At 42.5% G+C, this 22,050-nt stretch overlaps 1 protein-coding gene across 3 annotated transcripts in view; it reads right to left on the reverse strand.

Annotated features, from left to right (window-relative positions):
• PPEF1 (protein phosphatase with EF-hand domain 1) overlaps positions 1 to 22,050 on the reverse strand; it is a 155,182-nt gene that overhangs the window by 124,485 nt on the left and 8,647 nt on the right. For 2 of the 3 annotated variants that reach the window (XM_040266543.1, XM_040266541.1), the window contains exon 4: positions 2,778 to 2,861. The exons of the other annotated variant lie outside the window; for it this stretch is intronic. The gene's annotated coding sequence lies outside the window, so the exon portion shown is untranslated. The remainder of the gene's footprint in view (positions 1 to 2,777; positions 2,862 to 22,050) is intronic. 3 annotated transcript variants of the gene reach the window in all.

Here is a 22,050-nt window from a genome sequence, read left to right on the forward strand (position 1 = left end):
TGCACCGTGGCCACGTGAGCCCTTGCTCAGTAAAAAAAAGAAAAAAAAAAAGTTATCTGTGAGCGGGAGATTCATCTTCCATCATCAGCATAACAGAAGCAGAAAGCTGACCTGTGGTTCTGCTGACTTTGAGAAGGAAGAGGAGGGAGACGCGACTGAAAGACTGAAGTGCCAGTGTCAGTACTGTATGTCACCAGCCTCAGTTCTGCTATCTTTGGAGGCAATTCAGGGGTGAGAGATCTTGCTCCTCAAGTCTCAAGTTGCCTGATGCGGCACCAACAGCAATATTCCTCCCAAACTCTTCCCAGCTGGTTACACACCACATGCGTTTTTGAGCTTACTGGCCTTAGGCATCCTGAGCTAGGATTTAAAGGTCTCCAGCCATAAGCATTTCATAACCCCACCCAAGCTGCTCTTTAGCCAATTCCTTTCTGCAATTGAGAGCCACAGGAGATCCAGTAAAGTGGTTACCTAGCTTACTATTTAATCTAATGGAGTCACTTTAAAAAATAACTGGAAAGGCAGTTCTGGGCTTCAGAACTCCTATTAGCATATTAAATATTACAAGAGGGCCTCATTATGAGGCAATACAACCATATAGGTCTCCATGGCAGAGGTTCCAGGACTAGAAACTGGTAAGGCTGCCGTAAGCACTATAAACAATAATACAATTACCCAGGCTCCCCCAAAATAATGGACAATGTCACTATACGGCTGGGTTTCCAGCCAAACGCCTATTCAAGCCACGTGATTAAATAATGCCTATGTCTAGCTACAGTTGTTCAAATGTCACCTCCTCTGTGTGAAGCCTTTCCTAAATCACCAAAGCGGAGTTAGTCATTCTGTCTTCTGGCTCTCCAACCCATGTGTGTGTCCAATTATAGAACTTCCCAAAGTGTGCTGTAATTTGTCCTTTTACATGTGAAATCCTGAAAGAAAAGGATCCATTTCATTCCTCTTGGCATCTGCCTCCAAATGCATAAGAGCATTGGAAGGGGAGCAGGTTTTGCCACCCAAAATATGCCATTTAGGCATAGGAATAATTTTGAGCTAAAGGCAATCAAAAATCCAGCAGATTCAGGAAAAGCTCTTTACCTCCCCCTCAACTGCCTAAATTTACATTGGAAAGGGGCCTTGTACCAGGAAGAGAACTATTACCAGAGATACCTTTTTACCTAAGAAACTTATTTGCGTAACAGGGCAACCCTTGTTTTCCAAATCTCTCCTCTGCCTTCCTGCGAATGTCCTTCCTTTTCTCTGTATCCCCAGACTCCCACCACTTTCCTTAGCTCAGGACCTTATACAAGCTCCAATCGAGTGCATGCACGTGTGCTCAGTCGCTCAGTCGTGTCTGACTGTGTGTGAACCCCTGGACTGTAGCCCGCCAGGCTCCTCTGTCCATGGGATTTCCCAAGCAAGAATAGTGGAGTGGGGTGCTATTTCCTCCTCCAGGGGATCTTCCCTATCTTCTGAGTCTTCATATGTTTATAGGGTTTCTGTATATACATAATTAAATTTGTTTTTCTATTAACCTGCCTTATATAACTATTATACTAGCCAAAGAACCTAGAAGGGCAAGAGAAAATTTTTCTGCCCCTAAAGTACTCACTAAATATTTAATCATAGAAAGAAAGAAAGGAAAGAACTTATGATTTAGGTGGTTGTTTTAATAGCCAGTCTCTGGACCATGAATTGGACTGGCTGTGAACTTTACATGATTTGTCTAAAATTTAGAGTTTGTTTACAATGAAGACTTCTACCATATTTTCCCACTGTATGAGGAACACTGAAATATTACTTTGAGCACCACAAAGACTCCTGTAGCCAGCCTCAAATTGTTAAATGAACCAGCACTGACATATAGGAACAAATCACAATGATAACAACATTTACTGATCACTTACCATGTTCTAGACACTTGTTGATTTTAAAAGTGTTAATCTTATTTAATCCACACACTATCCTATGAGGCATATACTATTATTATTCCTACTTATGCATTAGAAACTGGAGCCCAAAGTCCAACAGCAAATGAGTGGCAGAGCTGGGATTTCAACTCGGGCACTTTGACTCTAGAACTTCTACTTATAATCATTTTGTGGCAGGAGGTAGATGGGCACCCCCCCCCCAGGGTAAAATGACTTGAGATTCATTCCCTGTGGACTAAAACTCCAAGGTAAGAACAGCAGGACAAATAAGGGAGAAGGCTGGGCCCTGCCCAGACCACATATTTCTCATTCTCAAAGTGAGGAAACCTCCCCAACCACACATGTGCAGAAAGGCTTCTGTGAAGTCAAAGGGGGAGTGATGCCAAGGAATGCTCTACCCAGATGCCTTTTCAGTAGAATCCATTTGGCTAAAAGATGCCTGCACACACATGGGAGGATCTTGAGATTTACCAAATATGGACTGTGAATCAAGCAAATCAAAATGACTGGCCAAAGGAAATCTGGAAGAAATGTCCCATAAAAATAATTCAAACTGTAACAAGGGTGCGACTCAGTAACTCTGAGTCCACTTGTGTATCTATCCACACATACTGTACTCTTTTTCCTGTTAAATAGTTTACTTGTTTCACTACTTTCTTTGTAGGAATTCTTTTCTGCAAAGCTGAAGGGCCAGGCCCTTGTCACTAACCACTGGTCTAGCCGCTAGGATTTGGTGTTCTCAGGGCTGCTACCCAGCCTCAATCTCTGGCTGGGAACCCAAGCCCCACTCCAAGTCACTGCAGGCCAAGGCCATTGAGATCAATTACACTATACTGCTTCAGTCAGCACCTGTGTGTTTGCAAAATGAAGCTGCCAGCCTCTTCGGAAGCTCTCCTACTTTCCTCCATCTAGGCAGGGATGTGTTCCCCCAGCCTGAAAAAAGAAAATATAATGGGCAAAATAACGTTAGCTCACCCAATAACAGACTTATACCCCCGACAGGCAAGGGGGGTCAATTTATCTCTCAGTGGACACAGTGTCATATGAAAATAGCCAATGGAAAGGTGAGAGATCAGTTTCCTCCTGGGAAAAGGCCATAGAAATATCAAATCATTCTGAACTAAGATGCGCTGTGCTTTTCTATGCAATTCAACACATTTTTATTGCTCTCCCTCTATTTGGCAGGCACTGTGTTGAAAGGACAAGGAGATAAATGGTAAACAAAATGGATATGATTAGGTGAGGCAAACACACAGGTAAATAAGAAATAAAAATAAAATTACAAATAAAAGTACCTCTGCTATTGGAATATAAGCACCAGGAACCTAAAACACTGCCAGGCACATAACAGATATTTATTACATGAATAAATGAAAGCAATACAGTATGACAAAATCTCTAATAGGACAGGCAGGGGCACAGAGAAAGAGCCCTACCCCTGAGAGGAGGGTGAAGCAAGGCTTTCTAGAAGTGAAACCCTAAGGCTGGAGGATTACATAGCCAGAAGTTAGGCGTTAACCAGAAGAAAAGAGTGAAGGAGAATAAAAGGCTTCCTGTAGATATGTACCTAACAAGGATGTACAACAGCAGCAGTGAAACAAAAATCAGAACGAACTGAGTTCCTAATTATAACGCTGCAATTAGACTTATAAGCAGATAAGAGAAAACTGTCCATCTGCTCTGACTGAGAAACGGTGGCTGCACAACCTCTACAGCCTGGACTCACTGACTCTTTCTTGGCTGTCTTGGTGGTCTCCTTTTCTCACTTACCCACTCCCCTACTGAGTTTCCCTTCACCTTTCAAATAAACTTGGTCTCAAATGTTTGTCTTGGGGTCAGTTTATGAGGGAACCCAAATCAGGACACTCAGTTAGTCTATGGTAGTAGCAAGCTATAGCAAGGCATAGAGGAACAGAGAAGGCTGGTTTTCTCACAAGGGAGAAATTGGGCATTGGAGGTAAACCTCTACTATTTCACTAGCTTCCTGGAGCTGGCCACAGTCCCAACTTCTATAAAGGAAAAGTCATTCTAATGAGCAGCTCCTATTATTGGTCATGACATAGCCAAGGAAAATATGCTAGAATCCAGGCAAAGCAACTGGACTTGGGAACAGACTGAGAAGAAACGATGTGTGCGGATCTGCTTGGTGGTGAGTAGTATTTAAACTAAAGTGTCTGCCCGCTCATGGTGCCTGATACCTTAACACCTGATAGCACCAAAGTGGGGAGCTCAGATTGGGCTGGCCTCCCAGCTCTGGCGACTCTCAGCTCGCCCTCTAGTGCTGGGACTGTTCCCAACTAAGGCTCAGCAGCTCACGCAAAAGCCAATACTCAAGAGATGAGTGGTGGTTGGAAGAAAAAGGCTGTTTTATTCAGGAGGCCAACAACCTGGGGAGAAGGTGGACTAGTGTCTAAAAACCAACTCTGAAGACTCCGCTCAACCATCAAAGTGTTTAAAGGGAGAATCATTTGGGGAAGGGGTCAGAGTCTCCCTTATCTTCCACTATGTTCAGACTTTCTTCTGAATGGCTGGTGTCGAGGTAACAGGGTGGTGTTCCAGGATGCTTGCGTACGGCCTGAAGCTGCCATCCTCTGCCCAGGTGGGGCCTTAGCTCCTGCAGAAGACCTCAGAGACACTGCTCTGTGCGCCCCCTGAGGAGGAGCCAGGACCGTGCACTGCTGTTTCTGGACCGCTCCTCCCCAGTTTCTGCATTTCCTCACTTGATTAGCAACTGTTCAAAGCTCGCCTTTGGGACTCAGGGAAGAGCAAGGGGGCTGAATGAAGCCTGTTTCCTACAACAAGAAACAGGGGACACAGAAAGGATTTGTACCCCAGAGAGCCCCACAGGATCCTGCTCCATTTCAGGGCCAGTGATAAGCAATCACATCCAATCCCAGCTTCCTGGCACTTATTGTTGTTGTTGTTTAGTCAGTCGTATCGGACTCTCTGCAACTCCATGGACTGTAGCCCACCAGGCTGCTCTTTCCATGGGATTTTCTAGCACTTAATAGTCTCCAAACTGAGGTACCTGCCCCACAGCAAAAACCAGAAGATCTGTTGGACAATAGAAAGCAAAGTAACAGAACTCATATTTTCTAATTGTTTTTGAATTTTCTATTTCCATAATGTACATTTTTGGTACTATACACAAAATAGAGTTTCATAGTATTAGTTGTATATAAATAAATATAATTATCAGACGTCCATTCTCAGAAAGCTTTCACTGAGAGAAGTTCATGATCAAAAACATTTGAAGAACCTTGATTTAAACAGCCTGCTTCTTTTGAAGAAGAGGGAAGGAATACTAAGTAGTTTTACATTTTAATAAAGAGAAAGAATCAAGCCTATTTCCAGGGATGATTTCTGGGTATTGAAAAACCACATTAAGTAGGAGAAAAGAGAGGCCAGATTTGGCAATTCATTAGAAAGTTATTGAAATAAATCAAAGACGGGTTATAAGTCACTATCAGGTGAAAGAAATTCATAAAGGCCAGTGCTGGCCACATCTGTCTATTGGGGTCACCTGGTCAGCAGCCACAATGACAGGCTGAAATAGCTGTCATGTGTTGAAGTTTATAAATTCATCACTGAAAAGGCTCCATCTTGGGTATAAAAGTTGAGCTTTCTATGGTTGTCACTTAATAAATAGCATATTAGTAGATATTAGAATTTAACCACTGGTAATCTAACCCTACGGAGAAGGCAATGGCACCCCACTCCAGTACTCTTACCTGGAAAATCCCATGGACGAAGGAGCCTGGTAGGCTGCAGTCCATGGGGTCGCTAAGAGTCGGGCACGACTCAGCGACTTCACTTTCACTTTTCACTTTCATGCATTGGAGAAGGAAATGGCAACCCACTCCAGTGTTCTTGCCTGGAGAATCCCAGGGATGGCGGAGCCTGGTGGGCTGCCATCTATGGGGTCTCACAGAGTTGGACATGACTGAAGCGACTCAGCAGCAATCTAACCCTGAGCCACCAGGATAAGATGGCTGGATGGCATCACCAATGCAATGGACGTGAACTTGGGCAAACTTCGGGAGATGGTGAGGGACAGGGAGGCCTGGTGTGCTGCAGTCCACAGGGTCGCAAAGAGTCAGACATGACTGGGTGACTGAACAACAAGAGTTGAACCCTAGCTTTGTCCAAGATGGCTTGACTCAAAAAACAAAACTCCTTAAATTAACCTTGAATGTTCATAAATCAAACGAAAGAGTAAGACAGAGTAAGGACATGCTACCTTGTCTCTCCCATAGAATAAAGCTATAAAACCTGGACAGAATCCGTGGACCAGCTATTTGAAGACTGTGGTAAATTTCAAGATGGCCCCCAATGATCTCTGCCTCCTGGTGTTCATGCTTTTGTGTAATCTCCTCCCTTTCAGTGTAAAATTTGACCTAGTGACTGACTTCTAGTCAACAGAATATGGCAAATGTGTTGGGCTATTACTTCTGTGACTAAGTTATGAAAGATTGTGACTTTCTGTCCTGTAAGCAGACTCTCTCTATTGCCTTCACAACTCGTGTGTTTTTGATGAAATAATCTGTCGTGCTGGAGAGGCCCCCATGGCACAGGACTGAGGGAAGTCATGGGCCAAAAGCCAGCATGGAACTGAGGCCCTCAGTCAAATAGACCTCAAGAAACTGAAATCTTGCCAACAACCATGTGAGCTTGGAAGCAAATCCTCCCCTAGTGAAGCCTTAAGATGACTGCAACAGCTTGTGAGAGACCCTGAAATAGAGGGTCCATGTAAACTGCACCTGGACTCGTGACCGAAAAAAGCTGTGAGATCATAAATGTGCATTTTAAGCCTTTAGTTTTTTGTTATTTTTTATACAGCAATAAATAAGTACCACAAAGACTCTGGAAAGTAAACAGCAAAAGGCATTCTGAGAAGATGAGTTTGAAGTACTGCCACACTGGTGATGAGTTAACCATTTTTTTCCCTCCAATTTCCACAGCCTGGATTCAAGGAAGCATAAATTCAAATCAAAAGCACAGTGAGCAAACACCTATTAGATTTTTAAAAAACTCTAATAATACACAGTACTGGCTAGGATATGGAACAACTAGAACTCTTATACTTTGCTGGTGGGAATACAAAATAGTGCAACCATTCTGAAAAATAGTTTGATAGTCTCTCATACAGTTGAATATGTACTTGCCATATGACATAGTAACCCTATCCCCTGGGTATTTACTCTAAAGGAATGAAAGTTTATATTCATATAGAAACCTGTACTCAAGTTCATATGGTCAAATACTTAAAACAACCCGAATGTCCTTCAGTGGGTAAACGGACATACAAACTGCAGGACAGCCATACAATGTAGTATTAATTACCAATAAAAAGGAACAAACTACTGATAAAGACAACCTGGGTGAATTTCAAAGGTATTATGCTGAAAGAAGTCAGGCTTAAAACGTTGAGTACACTTATAGGACATTCTCAAAAAGACAAAACTGTAGTAATGGAGAGCTGATTAATGGCTGCCAAGGCTTATGGGGTAAGGGAAAATGTGACTACAAAGAAGAGCAAGGAGTTTTGGAGGTGATGTTCTGTATCCTGATTATGGTGGAGGTGACACTAACCTACCCAAGTGTTAAAATTTGAAGAACTGTACAAGTCGGTTTTACTGTACACTAATTTAAAGATAATTTTTTAAAACAACTTCAGAGCTGCCCTTGGTGCCTTAGTGCCTTTGGGTCTGCAGACATTAAAGTCCGCATGGGCTGACTGTGACTGCCAAGGGTCTTCCTAAAGCAATGCCAGAACCAGTGCCTGCCAATGTAAACTATGAGCACTAAGGAATACACTTGTCCTTGTGCTGGACTTCACTTTTAGCTATCCATGGGCAAAACTCAAAATCAGAGACCCCAGTGAGAAAAAGCAACCCATTCATCCTTTACCTAACAGATACTTACTGAGCAGGTTCCAGCTATGAGGCAGATACAAAAATGAAAACATTCTGATTCATTTCCCTACCAGATTCATAGTGTAACGAGGGATACAGGCCATCCACAAATAATTTTAAGACAGAAGGTGTAGGTATGAGGCAGGAGACAGACATGCCCCAGGTTGAACAGTTTCTCTGCAATGGACAGAAACTGCATAAAAGCGGGATGATGGAGGAGGTTGGGCCCTACCCAGATAAGAGATAAAAGACCACATATTCCTACTTCTCAAAGTCAAGGAGACCTCCCTGACTACACATGTGCAGAAAGGCTCCTTAGAGGTCGAAAAGGGAGGGGACATCACCTCACAGTAAGTGATGTCAACTTCCCATAAGCCTCTTCACCAGAGTCCACCTTGGCAAAGAGATGAGTATGCACACATGAGAGGATTTTGAGATATGCCAAATACGGACTCAGAACCAGAGAAATCAAAATGACTGGCCAAAGGAAACCTGGAAGGAATGCCCCACCAAAGTGTTTCAAGGGGTTTCCCTGGTGGTCCAGTGGTTAAGAAATCTACCTTGCAATGCAAGGGACACTGGTTCAACCCCTGGTCTGGGAAGATCCCACATGTTTCAGGGCAACTGAGCCCATGCACCACAACTACTAAGCCTGCATGCCTAGAACCCGTGCTCTGCAACAAGAGAAGCCACCACAACGAGAAGCCTGTGCACTAGAACTACACCACTTGCCACAACTAGACAAAGCCTGTAAGCAGCGACAAAGACCGAGTGCAGCCGAAAGTTAAATAAATAAATAATATTTTTTTAAGTGATTCAAACCACCAGGAGGGCACAACTCTCTCTGAGCCTGCCCATGTGTCTATCCACACGTACCGTACCCTTTACCTCCTAATAAACACTTGACTTGTTTCACTACTTTCCATTTTCGTGTGAATTCTGCAGAGCTGAAGAGCCAGGGCCCTGTCACTGACCATTGGTCTAGTGGCTGGGATTCGGTGCCTTCACCGTCTATAATCGGCCTCAGTCTCTGGCCGGGAACCAAAATCCTGCTTCAAGCCACTACAGGCTGAGGCCACCCAAGATCAGGTACAAAGATACGCCATGTACTACCAGAGCCCAGAAGGATACGAGCCCTGCCAGGACAAGTCAGGAGACATTTCCTAGAGCGTACAAGGTAGAGAACGGCATTCCAGGGAAATTGGGAGCACACTACATTTGAGTTAAGTCTCCTGAGACTGGGGTGGGTAGAATGTCTATACAGCAGAAGATGGGGATGTGAACCTGAGGAGGTGGACTGCTGCCAACTGTGACTGTTCTCAAATCACAGCAAAGAATTCCTACTTTTATCTAGCAGTCAAAGACTGCAATTTCAAATGCTGACATGGGCTGGAGTCCATAACAGAAATGAACGAAGCAGCCGGGGCGGAGATGATGGGGCACTGTAGAGAGTTTCCGTCCAAATGGGGTGGCAGCTGTCCACAACTCCCAGCCCAGCACTGCCTGCTGTAATTTTTCAAAAGAAGCCGGACATGCTTTTACATACAATCTCTGTATTTTTAAATGCCAGTATGAGTATACCTCTACAAACTTAAGATGCCATCGATTACAAGGTGTATCATTACTTTATGTACCAATAAGAAACAAAAAAGCAACTCATCTAACTGTGACACACCATTGATTTTAAGGCACATCCCAATTTCAGAGGTGCTAAAATGTGGAAAAATGTGTCTCTCAGAATCAATGAAATGCAGCAATAATTCTCGCTTTCTCAGAGCACTGTACAGACTCCACTGTGAGGCTGCCAGACTGCAAACTCTGATTGAGTGCAGAGAAGCCTGAGAGTAATCTCATTAGATTCACACTTTAGGAAGATGACTCTGCGGCTCACATGGCAATGACCTGGTGAAATGCCAGCCAGAGGAAGACCAATGAGGAAGCGCCTGCAATGGTCCAAGAGATCAATGACAAGGCTGAATTAAGGCAGTAGCAGTACAAATGGAGAGGAGAGGCCAAATGTGAAAGCCTTTTAGGAAATAAACCCACTGGTCCCAGCCTGGGTACAGGGAGCAAGGGGGATAGAGGCATTGATAAGGATTCCAAAGTTTCTAGTCTGGAATACTAGATGGATCCATCACATCTTCAACAATGTTCACTGGGTATCTACCAGGTGCTGGGCACTGCACTGCGCCCTGGGGGTACAACAGTGGACAAAACACACACGGTCCCTGCCCTCTGGTCATTTACAGTCTAGTGAGTGACACCCTAACAAGTTAAAATGTCCCATGGGCAGCAGAGGCCCTTTTTAAAGCCTAGAAAATAAATCAGGTCTGCAGATTCTGATTAAAGAGGTTATCAGGTTATCAATAACAGCTAAAGTGATCAGAGGGAGCACTTGTAAAGTTAGAGGCAACAGGGGCAAAATCAGATGCCTAGGAACAGAGACATTAAAAGGGAACGAGGAGGAGGGATAAAACAAAGGAGACTAAAAACAGAACAATCTGGAAAGGAAAAGGCTCAGGAGAGAGGGGTATCTGTAAACCAAGCGAGATACGTATTATCATGAAATCTAATATACCTTTATCTATAATTAATGCACAGAAGTAAATAACCTTGGCAAAATGTACAATTCAGATTTTCAGAATTATGGGTGTTTGCTGTTTTACATGAATTCCAAATAGCCTTATCAGAACTGCTTCTTATTTAGAGAGTTGTGGATATTTTTAAATATTGCCACTATCTGTTCTTTCAGCTTGTTATTGTGTCTCTGTTTGACATCTAGCATGAGTCAATGGCAGAGCAATGCTAATTCCTTACTTTTTTTTTCTCCTTCAGCAGGAGCTATAATCCATCATTCCAAGACAAAAGTGAAACAAAGAATATACATTTACACTATCCCCTCTCATGTAAAAGCACAGGGAATTGGGCAAAACTGATCTAGGCCAGACAGCAGAGTCCCCTTGCAAGATATCACAAGGGTCATGTCCCAGAGCCCCACACCAGGTTGTGATGTGGTAAGATACTCTGGTCCTCTGGACTTGTTCAGAAAGGCCCTTCGTTTTCTGAGAGAGGAAGTCAGGCCCAGATAGGTTAAGTAGCCTCCCAACATCATCGTCTTATGACTTGGTGGCCAGTACTCATCCCATTACATCAGAGTGATCCAACTCTACCCTAATAAAGACAGCTTCAATACTACATACACTGAAGTATGACACACTCAATACATAAAACATTAACTCTACTAGAGCTGGCCAAACAACTAAACAGGAAGAACATATGGTTCCATGTCTACCCAGATTTCATTCAATTTATCTGCTCCTTTAAGAGTTCTTACCCTTCCCTCTAAGTTTTACCAGTTCCACAAAGGTTGAAGGAAAGTAAAACTCCTAGATTTTCATATTGTTGGTTGTTCAGTCTTTTAGCCTGACCTGCAGACTCAGGACACAATCCATCATCATGCTTACAGATCTTACTTGAAGAGGAGTCCTCAGCCTCATCTAGAATTTTCCAGATGGAGATTCTAGAATGACTCTTAAGGTTGTCTTGGCAACTCCATAATGATGAACGCAGGTATGACTGTACCTGCCAATGGAATGAGAACAACACAACCTGGATGAGAGAACCACTTCCTGCTTACTGGGAAGGTAGCTTCCACGTTCTCCAAGCTTACTTTTTGCCAACTATTACCTCCCTGTCAACCATGTTTGTTTTCATGAACATAGAGAACAAAGAACAGTTGGTTTCTTGAAGGAATATTGAAACTATTAGCTAAAGCAAGGCCTAGGAAATACCCATGGCTTTCTTTTCAAAACATTTGTTAGTATTGCCTCAGATGACTACAAGTTTATGGTGAAGACTTTGGAAAGGTTTTTAGAGAATTTTGTTAAAGAATACTTACTCTTGTCTTGGTTTTATTCATATATTCATCCAACAAATATTTGTTGAGCCCCTACTGTATGCCAGGCACTGTTCTAGACTCTGGAGTATATATGTGGACTCTATGATTTAGGGACTTTCAAAGGAAAAACTAGGGTTTAATGAGTCTTAGTTTACTAAAGCTGAAGTTAGTATTTTCACTAATATCCCCAAAAGGGCAAAAGTTATTCATTTACATAAAACTCTCTAAAATAGTGCTTCTCAAACTCTGTTATGCTTATAGACAACCTGGGGACCCTGTTAAAACACAGATGCCTGCGCCCAGCCCCTAGAAGTTCTGATTCAGTAGGTCTGGAGTTGGCTCATGAATCTGGAGTGCTAATGAATTCCCAAGGGACGCTGAGGCGTACTTTGAGAGGTACTACTCTGTAACACAGTATGGCTTTTTTTTTAAATCTCTATTTCTTTTTCAACCCACTCTTCCACAGCTTTTAAAGTCAAATATATTCTACAATGCTTTTGTCTTTTTCACAGTCAACTCAGTATCAGCAGAACATGAGAATGTTGTGATATATAAATGAAACAATGCCATAAACTAAAGATTTCAAATATTTGCAAAGAATGAAAGAAATAACAATCATAAGCAAATTGATGTATCAGTAATGTACTAAAACCTCACGAATCTGCCCTAGTGAGGTGGATTGTTATTCTTATTTCATAAGTCGGATTTACAAAACAGTTTTAAGGATATGTATTCAAATTAACCTGATGTAACTGAGAACAGGAAAATTCTACATGTTTCATGACTCTCTTACTTTAACAGGGAGATAAGAGCTATTTGTAATGAATATACTCACATTTCGATTAAAACTCTGGATTTTATATTACATGAGATACAAATAACCTCCCCACTTAGGCCTCTGTTTCCGCCACTAAACTGGTATGTCTGCCTCATATGCCATGCTCCTGCTGATGTGGTTATGTGAAACGGATACTACGTAAACGAGCTGGTGGCAGATTCAAGATTTCTCTACACTGTTTTTCCTAAGAAGGCTATAAAGTTAATATAGGGTCTGGAGAAAGTAGTCGTTTTTAAAAATTAAAAAAGTCTCTGTACATGGAAGAATAGGAGGGTTAGGAAAGGGGACCAGGAGTAAATTCTTGCAATTTCAAGGAAATATCAGCTCTGTCACTTATTAATACAAGCCGGGTACCTTAGGAAACGTTTATTACTTCTCCAAGTGCCTTCTCATTTTAAAAATGGGGATAACATTTAAATGGAAAAATCTAAGTGGAAAATCCTTCATAAACTATAAAGTGCTAAACAGATATTAGGTACCATTTCTAGGCGAGGCCTACATTTCCTGAGTGTATACACATCCTGGAGAAGAAATGTGGCCTGGTCTGTGGGTCAGGATGTGCTTAGGAGCATCAGAGACTTCAATTTCACAGTCAGATTGCCTGGGGTCATTTTCTACAGCCACCACTTAACAGTTGTGTGTGAGCTTGGGAAAATTACACAACCTTTGTGTCTGCTTCTTATAAACTGAGATAGTAATACCACTGCTCACACTGAGTTGATATAAGGAATACACGGGTTCATACACATTGTGGCAGCCACGGATAGTTGCCTAGCCAGTATCTGTTCTCCTTTTTTTCCATACCAATAAAGCCCTAATTTTCCTTTTGATGGCAATGGGCCCAGCCACCAAAACGTCATTTTTTAGGATCCCCAGTGGTTAGGGGTGGTCATGTGACTCTGTTCTGGCCAATGAGATATAAGGAGAAATCTAGTGGCTGAGACTCCCAGAAAAGCCATTTTCCTGATTAAAAAAAAAGAGAAGACTTAGCTGTCAGGAGCCCTTTGCTTTTACCCTTCCCCCACTGTGTCTGGAAGCATGACATAATACCTAGAGGAGAAGCAGCCCTTTTAAGTGCATTAGGACAAGAGGCTAATGCTGAGAATGATAATGCAGAAAGACTGGAGGAGAGCCTGGGACACAAATTATGTGAAGTGGCTTCTTTCCTGACTTAATGTCACCTGAGGTAAAAGCCAACTCCTCTGCATTAAGTCCCTGTTATTTCACTTACCTCATCACATGCAGCCAAACACATTCTCTAACCAATACACTTGTAAAGCAGTTTTGAGTAGTGCCTGGCTTATAGTTAGTATTCAAAAAATAATCTTATTTGCCCAACATTCTGTTGCCTAACCAGGTGGCCGACAAATATTGCCCCTTGATCCCTTACAATAGTACCCTAATTTTCCTTTCTGAGCTCAATTCTGTCCCTATACTAAGCCCTGTGGTTTGCATGGGATTGACACCACCCTCCACTCTAAGTGTGAGATTGAACTGGTTTAATTCAATCAGCATGAGCCCACTTGCCAAGCAACAATGACTGCCCAGGGCTAGGCACACAACACAGGCCTAGGCAGCTCACACATCCTCTTCTCCCAGCAAAAGGGAGAGTTCAGGTGGGCATGTAACTAAAGACAGGCAATATGAGTAATCTCCAGGTTCCTATTGAATCTACTTAATCAAATCTACAGTCAAGCACAATAAAAATTCATATCCAACTCACCTTTTCCAAAGAAAAGAACAGCAATAAAATCTACAATTTTCAATTGTGTGAATTCATTGAAATTTCTCTTCGAAAAGAGAAAAAAAAATTAACAGCTGGTTGAAACTGTTTTGTTTTTGTTTTTTTGCAAACACGTCCAGGAGAACGCCTTTAAGAATAGATGTGCATCTGGGTTTTAGAATGAACGTTGGACCCAGAGGCAAACACTGGAAACCTATGACTAATATTGAAATAATATTCACAGACAGTTGTCATGGCAGCCTGCTCATTCTGCACAAAATAGAACCCACTGCATTTTAACAAGATTTAGCAAAGGAAAGCTGCTAGCCTGCAGACAGCCTCTAACTGCGTTAAACAACCTACTAATTGGTTTTGGTTTTATCATTATATATAGCCTTCAGACTATACCCTAATTGTATCCCAAAAAGTCAAAAACACTTAAAATCACTAACAAAAACACTAAGATGATCTTAATTTAACACCTCCACCACTCTTGAAATCTTCCCATCAAACTATAAAGAAAGCTTATAGGCAAGTCCCATTGTGTGCACAGTTGAATCCACTTAGAAATCTAAAGACAGTAAGTTTGGGAGAATCAGAGGGAAATGTCATTTCTGTCACCAATTAGCATTGGCTGGATGCCACTATCAGTCACTTCCTTTTAAGCAGGGTTCTGTAGGAGTAGCCACTTTGGGGAGTAGCCAAACTGCTCTGTGCTCAGTTACACAGTCCCAGGGGAGTGACTTTAGAAACTGGAGGCATCTTGAATAGTAGAAATAAGGGAGGGGGAGACAAAGTATTTTCAGTTGATCTGTTTCTTTCTTGAGTGGCTATCTATCAAGTCTAAGCTCACTGAATGTGACTGCAGGTGATTTTGTAGATGACATATAGCTGGTGTCGAGAGGAATACCACACAAAGCCACCTTTCCTAATAGATAGGCTTTTGCATATCACCCTGCCCCCTCTCCTGCCTTCTCTTTAAGAGAGAAGAGACAGAGTCTAATTAAAAGTCAATAACATAAAAAAAATTCAGTAACATCCGAAGTTAGGAAAAACATATCAAGCCATTATCATCCATTAACATCTTGAAACAAATTAGTCCTTTGGGTTAATTAATGTTCTCTAAACTCCTTGAGATGGGGCCATGTCATACACTTAAAAAAAAAACTCCACACTACCCAATACTGAACTCGTAAACATATTGCAGGTATGTGACAATAAACAAAGGAACTGAGACACTGAGGAGCAGTCCCTCAGTAACTGGTGGGCAGATTAAATACGCTGTCAAAATGGTACAGGAGAGAAATGTGGAAATACTCAATCAATGGGGATTGTATTTTCCTTCACAAAACTGAAACTCTCACTAAACAGCAGCATTAGAAATCAGTACTTTCACTTTTCAAATGTAATCGAGAGTCTGGAAGTAGTAAATTTGGGGCTGGGACCCAGGTAGCTTCCTTCTTTCTGCTGAGCAATGTAGCTTTCTTCTTCACAATTGTCAGCGCATGATCACAAAATGGCTGCGCTCCCTCCAGCATTTTATGTACATTCCGAGGAGAAAGTGAAGCTAAAGGCAAAATGGGGCATACCAACTGAGTCAACCTCCTTTTAAAGAAATGGTTTTGGAAGCCCACCTACTTCTATACAAGTCATTGGCCAGAATTACATCACACAGTCTCTTCTAACTGTAAGGGAACCCAGGAAATCAATCCTAGTTGGACACATTCCTGAGTCAAACAAAATCAGGAAGTGTGGTGTAGAGGTTAAATACAGATAATGGAGCCAGATGGCCTGGATGTAAAACCCTACTCCTTCATTTACTTAGGTTTGTGACTTAGTTACGTAATTATTCTGTGACTCAGTTTTCTCTTCTGTAAACTAACCATAGTAACAGTCCCTTTCTCATAGGTTTCTTGGGAGGATTAAATGAGTTAATATGGGTAAAGAGTCTGAACAGTCTCTAACATAGCAAGCATTCTACAAATGTTTATTTTTATTACTGACAAAAAGAAGAATGAATATTGAATAAGCAACTAGCAGTATCTGCCGTAGATGTGTTGGCCACTCTGTAGCCTCACCCATCCTGGTTACTGTAATCAGCGGGGACAAGTGGCCTGCCGCATCTGAGAACTGACGGCTCTCCAGGCCGGAAAACCAAAACCCTGAGCTGTCAGAGCAGCCATTCCCATGACCATCAGCCTCTGTCCTCATTTCCTCAGAACCTAAGGCAACAAAACCTCCCAGTGTCTGAGCCAAGAAGGCACTGCCAGCCCACTGTGGTGATGCCCATCCATTCCAGACATGAGTCATCAGGACTCCTTCTGTTGCAAGAGTCAGTAAGGCCAACTCCTGCTGGCCTCAGCAAAACTGGAAATGCACCCTTCTGACAGCTGACGACTCAACGAGGAGACCTAAGGCCTGACTTGGTCAAGGCCTTAAATGACAGTACCTGGTTACTCTGTTTCTCACCTCCAATTCCTCACTGTTGGCTCTATTCTCAGGCTTCAAACTGGTGTCTCTCAAACCTTGTGATCATCCACATTAACTTCTCAACATCCTCCCTATGTTTCAGTAATTCTCCACATTTGAATCCTCAAGGAGAAACAAGAAATTTGCTCTCCCAGCCTCTTTCATAGCAGGAGCACAGGTGTGTAACCCAGGCTCTGCCAGAGACCTCAGTTTAGAAGAGAGCAACAGAAGGAGTCAAGGGATTATGAAAGCCGTCATCCGCCATAGTTAGTTTGCAGAGACAGCAGTACCAGAGACTCTGGACCCCATCACAGGCTTGAGTTTCTAAGTCTGTATTCAAAAGGGGCAGCCGTGGGCAGGTCTCTCTGCTGGTACAGCCCTGCAATGATATTCAGACATTATTCCTGGCTTTAGAGTCTCCAAAGCCAGCCTTCTCGGAGAGCCTCTGGGCCACCAAATACCCTTTAATAAATATTTTGTTCTTAAACTAGGAGAAGTGTTGAATCAGCTTAGATGATGTTATACCCTAAATCTCAGTAGTTTACACTTCTCAAGGTTTATTTTTCACTCCTGTTTTGTGCAGGCTGGCTGCAGTTCAGTAACATGTGATCTTTCCTCTAAGACTTGGGCCAACCTCTCTCTGGGGCATTGCTATACTCATAACAAACGGGAAATATCAAAGCAGCACCCCACAGGCTGACCTTCACACCTCTGCTGGGAAGTGAGGCACATCACTTGTGCCCACATCCAACTGCTGAAAATAAGTCACTCGGTCAAGCCTATCCATGGGGCAATGGTCTAAAAATCCCACCTGGGAAGAGCAGTAAATATCTGGGGCAAGAAGCTTCTGCTGTAGGCAACTCAGAGCCCATGTGATATCATGCAATAGTCAGATGGCAACAGAACCCCCAGCCTCTGGATTATCTGACACTGAGTCCAGGGTGAACAAGGAAATGTCTCCTCTCAGGAATTCACACAAAAGGCCCAGAATAAGCTCTGACTGGGACTGATTGACCTAGCATGAGTCATCTCCAATCTTGAACAGCTCCATTCAAGATATTTTTATGGAATGGTTACTATGTAACAGGCCCTACTTAGATTCCACAGAATATAACAGTGAACAAAACCAAATCCATGCCCGCACAGAACTTTCTGGTTGAGAATGATAAGGGGCAGAAAATATTTAGAAATAAATAAATATCTAGAAAATCACATGGCGGTGCAGTGTAGAGAAAAATAAAGCAGGAAAGGGGGATATTGAGTTTCCAGGGTGAAGGGGAAAGGAAAATAGCAATTTTAAACAGGGCAGTCAGGGGAGGATTGCTGAGAAGATATTTGGGCAAATACCTGAGCAAGGTGAGAGAGCAGTGCGGTGACACAGAGAAAGAGCAGTAAAGGCTGCGAGAATAGCATGTGCAAAGGCCCTGAGGCAGAAAAGGCCTACTGTGTTTGAGGAACAGTAAGCAGGCAAGACCCTGGATCTTGGATCACAGCCTTGTCATGGAGAAGGAGCTTGTGTAACTCGGTGAAGCTATGAGCTATGCCATGCAGGGCCACCCAAGAAGGAAGGGTCATAGTGAAGAGTTCTGGCAAAATGTGGTCCAGAGGAGGAGGAAATGGCAAACCACTCCAGTATTCTTGCCTGGAGAAGCCCATGGACAGTATGAAAAAGCAGAACAGTATGACACCACAAGATGCATGCCTCTCCCGTTGTACAGTGTCCAATATGCTACTGGGAAAGACTGGCAAGCGACTACTAATAGATTCAGCAAGAATGAAATGGCTAGGCAAAAGCGGAAATGATGGTCAGTTGTGGATGTGTCTGGTGGTGAAAGTAAAGTTTGATGCTGTAAAGAACAATACTGCATAGGAACCTGGAATGTTAGGTTCATGAATCAAGGTACATAGGACATGGTCAAGCAGGAGATGGCAAGAATTAATATCAATATCTTAGGAATCAGTGAACTCAGATGGACAGGAATGAGAGAATGTAATTCAGATGGCCATTATATCTACTGCTGGGCTAGAATCCCTTAGAAGAAACGGAGTAGCCCTCATAGTCAACAAGAGTCCTAAATGCAGTACTTGGGTGCAATCTCACAAACGTCAGCATGATCTCAGTTTGTTTCCAAGGCAAACCATTCAATACCACAGTAATCCAAGTCTATACCCCAACCACTGATGCCAGAGAAGCTGAAGTTGAACAGTTCTATGAAGACCTACAACACCTTCTAGAATTAACACCCAAAAAAGATGTCCTTTTCATCACAGGGGACTGGAATGATAAAGTAGGAAGTTAAGAGATATATGGAGTAACAGGCAAATTTGGCCTTGGAGTACAAAATGAAGCAGGACAAAGGCTAACAGAGTCTTGCCAAAAGAACACACCGGTCATAGCAAACACCCTTTTCCAACAACACAACAGAAGACTCTGCACATGGACACCACCAGATGATCAATACTAAAATCAGATTGATCATATTCTTTGCAGACAGAGAAGCTCTATACAGTCAGTAAAATCAAGACCTGGAGCTGACAGTGGCTCAGATCATGAACTCCTTACTGCAAAATTCAGGCTTAAATTGAAGAAAGTTGTGAAAACCACTAAGCCATTCAGGTATGACCTAAGTCAAATCCCTTATGATTATACAGTGGAAGTGACTAACAGACCCAAGAGATTAGATCTAGTAGACAGATGCCTAAAGAACTGTGGACAGAGGAGGCAATAACCAAAACTATGCCAAAGAAATAGAAACTGCAAGAAGGCAAAGTGGTTGTCTGAGGAGGCTTTACAAATAGCTAAGAAAAGAAGAGAAGCAAAAAACAAGGGAGAAAGGGGAAGATATACCCAACTGCACGCAGAGTTCCACAGAATAGCAAGCAGAGATAAGAAGGCCTTCTTAAATGAAAAGTGCAAAGAAACAGGAAAATAATAGTATGAGAAAGACTAAAGATCTCTTCAAGAAAACTGGGAGATATCAAGGGAACATTTCTTGTAAGGATGGGCATAATACAGCACAGAAACAGTAAGGACCTAACAGAAGCAGATGAGATTTAAGAAGAGGTGGCAAGGGACTCCCCTGGTGGTCCAGTAGCTATGACTTTGAACTCCCAATGCAGGGGGCCTCAGTTTGATCTCTGGTCAGAAAACTAGATCCCACGTGCCACAACTAAGAGTTTTCATGCCACAACTAAGCAGTCAAATAAATAAATATTAACAACAACAAAAAAAGAGGTGGTGGCAAGAAAACACAGAAAAACTACACAAAAAAGGTCTTATTGACTAAGATAAATGTGGTCTGGTGCATTAGCTCACCTAGAGCCAAACATTCTGGAATGTGAAGTCAAGTGGGCCTTAGGAAGCATTACCAAGAACAAAGCTAGGAGAGGTGACGTAATTCCAACTGAGCTATTTAAAATCCTAAAAGATGAGGCTGTTAAAGTGTTGGACTCAATATGCCAGCAAATTTGGAAAACAACAGTGGCCACAGGACTGGAAAAAGGTCAGTGTTCATTCCAATCCCTAAGAAGGGTAATGCCAAAGAATGTTAAAAGTACCATACAACTGCGCTCACTTCACACGCTAGCAAGATTATACTCGAAATCCTTTAAGCTAGGCTTCAGCAATATGTGAACTAAGAAATTCCAGATGTTCAAGGTGGACTTAGAAAAGGCAAAGGTATCAGACACCAAACTGCCAACCTTCACTGGGTCATGGAGAAAGCAAGGGAATTCCAGAAAAACATCTGCTTCTGCTTAATTGTGGAGAAGGAAATGGCAACCATTTCCAGTATTCTTGCCTAGAGAATCCCAGGGACAGAGAAGCCTGGTGGGCTGCCGTCTATGGGGTCACACAGAGTCGGACATGACTGATGCGACTTAGCAGCAGCAGCTGCTTAATTGACTACACTAAAGCTTGTGACTGTGTGGATCACAACAAACTATGGAAAATTCTTAAACAGATGGGAATAACCTACCACCTTACTCATCTCCTGAAAAACCTGTATGCAGGTCAAGAAGAGATAGTTAGAAAAGGACATGGAATAAAGGACTGGTTCCAAATTGAGAAAGAAGTACAACAAGGCTGGATACTGCCACCTTGTTTATTTAACTTATACGCAGAGTACATTATGTGAAATGCCAGGCTGGATGATTCACAAGCTGGAATCAAGACTACTGGGAGAAATATCAACAACCTTAGATATGCAGATGATACCACTCTAATGCTACAAAATGAAGGGGAACAAAAGAACCTCTTGAGGAAGGTCAAAAAGGAGAGTGACAAAGCTGGCTTGAAATTAAACATTCAAAAAACTAAGATCATGGCATCTGGTCCCATCACCTCATGGCAAATAGAAGGAGAAAAAGTGGAAGCAATGACAGATTTTATTTTCTTGGTCTCCAAAATCACTGCACATGGGGACTGCAGCCATGAAATTAAAAGACGCTTACTCCTTGGAAGGAAAGTTATGACCAACCTAGATAGCATATTCAAAACCAGAGACATTACTTTGCCAACAAAGTCAAGTCAAGTCTAGTCAAGGCTATGGTTTTTCCAGTGGTCATCTATGGATGTGAGAGTTGGACTGTGAAGAAAGCTGAGCACAGAAGAATTGATGCTTTTGAACTGTAGTGTTGGAGAAGACTCTTGAGAGTCTCTTGGACTGCAAGATCCAACCAGTCCATCCTAAAGGAGATCAGTCCTGGGTGTTCATTGGTAGGACTGATGTTGAAGCTGAAACTCCAATACTTTGGCCACCTCATGCGAAGAGTTGACTCATTGGAAAAGACACTGATGCTGGGAAAGATTAGGGGCAGGAGGAGAAGGGGATGACAGAAGATGAGACGGTTGGATGGCATCACCAACTCGATGGACATGGGTTTGGGTGAACTCCAGGAGTCGGTGATGGACAGGGAGGCCTAGTATGCTGAGGTTCACGGGGTCGCAAAGAGTTGGACACGAATGAGCGACTGAACTGAACTGCACCAATCAATTTGATACACCATATTAACAAAAGATAAAAACCATATGATCATCTCAATAGATTCAGAGAAAGCTGACAAAATTCAACAGCCATTTATGATTTAAAAAAAAAAAAAAACTCTCCAGAAAGTAGGCACAGAAGGAACATACCTCAACATAATAAAGGCCACATACAATGAACCACAGCAAACATTATCTTCAATGGTGAAAAACTGAAAGCATTTCCCCTAAGATCAGGAACAAGACAAGGGTGCCCACTCTCACCACTACTATTCAACACAGTTTTGGAAGTCCT

Source organism: Oryx dammah, unplaced genomic scaffold, assembly GCF_014754425.2.
Source record: "Oryx dammah isolate SB20612 unplaced genomic scaffold, SCBI_Odam_1.1 HiC_scaffold_23, whole genome shotgun sequence".
Lineage (NCBI taxonomy): Eukaryota > Metazoa > Chordata > Mammalia > Artiodactyla > Bovidae > Oryx > Oryx dammah.